This window comes from Megachile rotundata, chromosome 7, assembly GCF_050947335.1.
Source record: "Megachile rotundata isolate GNS110a chromosome 7, iyMegRotu1, whole genome shotgun sequence".
NCBI classification, from domain to species: domain Eukaryota; kingdom Metazoa; phylum Arthropoda; class Insecta; order Hymenoptera; family Megachilidae; genus Megachile; species Megachile rotundata.
In genome coordinates, this window is record NC_134989.1 from 152,501 (window position 1) to 155,000 (window position 2,500).

Sequence of the window (2,500 nt, forward strand, 5' to 3'; positions counted from 1 at the left end):
GGCAGTCAGAGATCGACAGAGACACACAGGGACAGACAGAGACAGACAATGACAGACAGGGACAGACAGAGACAGACAGACACAAAGACAGATAGGGACAGATACATACAGAGACAGAGACAGAGACAGACAGACATAGAGACAGACTGAGACAGAGACAGGCAGAGACAGAGACAGACAGAGACAGAGACAGACAGAGACAGACAGAGACAGACAGAGACGGAGGCAGACAGAGACAGAGACAGAGGCAGACAGCGACAGTGACAGACAGAGACAGAGACAGACTGTGACAGAGACAGAGTCAGACAGGGACAGAGACAGAGACAGAGACAGAGACAGAGACAGAGACAGGGACAGAGACAGAGACAGAGACAGAGACAGAGACAGAGACAGAGACAGAGACAGAGACAGAGACAGAGACAGAGACAGAGACAGAGACAGAGACAGAGACAGAGAGAGGGACAGAGGCAGTCAGAGATAGACAGAGACACAGAGAGACAGACAGAGACAGACAGTGACAGACAGAGACAGACAGAGACAGACAGAGACAGACAGAGACGGAGGCAGACAGAGACAGAGACAGAGGCAGACAGCGACAGTGACAGACAGAGACAGAGACAGACTGTGACAGAGACAGAGTCAGACAGGGACAGAGACAGAGACAGAGACAGAGACAGAGACAGAGACAGGGACAGAGACAGAGACAGAGACAGAGACAGAGACAGAGACAGAGACAGAGACAGAGACAGAGACAGAGACAGAGACAGAGACAGAGACAGAGACAGAGACAGAGACAGAGACAGAGACAGACAGAGACAGACAGAGACAGAGACAGAGACAGACAGAGATAGAGACAGAGACTGAGACAGACAGTGACAGACAGAGACAGACAGAGATAGAGACAGAGACTGAGACAGACAGTGACAGACAGAGACAGACAGAGACAGATAGAGACAGACAGAGGCAGATAGAGACAGCGACAGAGGCAGACGGAGACAGAGACAGACAGAGACAGGGACAGAGACAGAGACAGAGACAGAGACAGACAGAGACAGACAGAGACAGACAGAGACAGACAGAGACAGACAGAGACAGAGGCAGACAGAGACAGAGACAGAGACAGAGATAGCGACAGAGACAGAGACAGACAGAGACAGACAGAGACAGACAGAGACAGACAGAGACAGACAGAGACAGAGGCAGAGACAGACAGAGACAGAGACAGGCAGAGACAGTGACAGAGACAGAGACAGAGACAGAGACAGAGACAGAGACAGGCAGAGACAGTGACAGAGACAGAGACAGAGACAGAGACAGAGACAGAGACAGAGACAGAGAGAGGGACAGAGGCAGTCAGAGACAGACAGAGACAGACAGAGACAGACAGAGACAGACAGAGACAGACAGAGACGGAGGCAGACAGAGACAGAGACAGAGGCAGACAGAGACAGAGACAGACTGTGACAGAGACAGAGTCAGACAGGGACAGAGACAGAGACAGAGACAGAGACAGAGACAGAGACAGAGACAGGGACAGAGACAGAGACAGAGACAGAGACAGAGACAGAGACAGAGACCGAGACAGAGACAGAGACAGAGACAGAGACAGAGACAGAGACAGAGACAGAGATAGACAGAGACAGACAGAGACAGAGACAGAGACAGACAGAGATAGAGACAGAGACTGAGACAGACAGTGACAGACAGAGACAGACAGAGACAGATAGAGACAGACAGAGGCAGATAGAGACAGCGACAGAGGCAGACGGAGACAGAGACAGACAGAGACAGGGACAGAGACAGAGAGAGAGACAGAGACAGACAGAGACAGACAGAGACAGACAGAGACAGACAGAGACAGACAGAGACAGAGGCAGACAGAGACAGAGACAGAGACAGAGATAGCGACAGAGACAGAGACAGACAGAGACAGACAGAGACAGACAGAGACAGACAGAGACAGACAGAGACAGAGGCAGAGACAGACAGAGACAGAGACAGGCAGAGACAGTGACAGAGACAGAGACAGAGACAGGCAGAGACAGAGACAGAGACAGAGACAGAGACAGACAGAGACAGAGACAGAGACAGACAGAGATAGAGACAGAGACTGAGACAGACAGTGACAGACAGAGACAGACAGAGACAGATAGAGACAGACAGAGACAGATAGAGACAGCGACACAGACAGACAGAGACAGAGACAGACAGAGACAGGGACATACAGAGACAGAGACAGACAGAGAGAGAGACAGAGACAGATACAGAGACAGAGACAGAGACAGAGACAGAGACAGAGACAGAGACAGAGACAGAGACAGAGACAGAGACAGAGACAGAGACAGAGACAGAGACAGAGACAGAGACAGAGACAGAGACAGAGACAGAGACAGAGACAGAGACAGAGACAGAGACAGAGACAGAGACAGAGACAGAGACAGAGACAGAGACAGAGACAGAGACAGGCAGAGACAGGCAGAGACAGAGAGAGACCGAGACA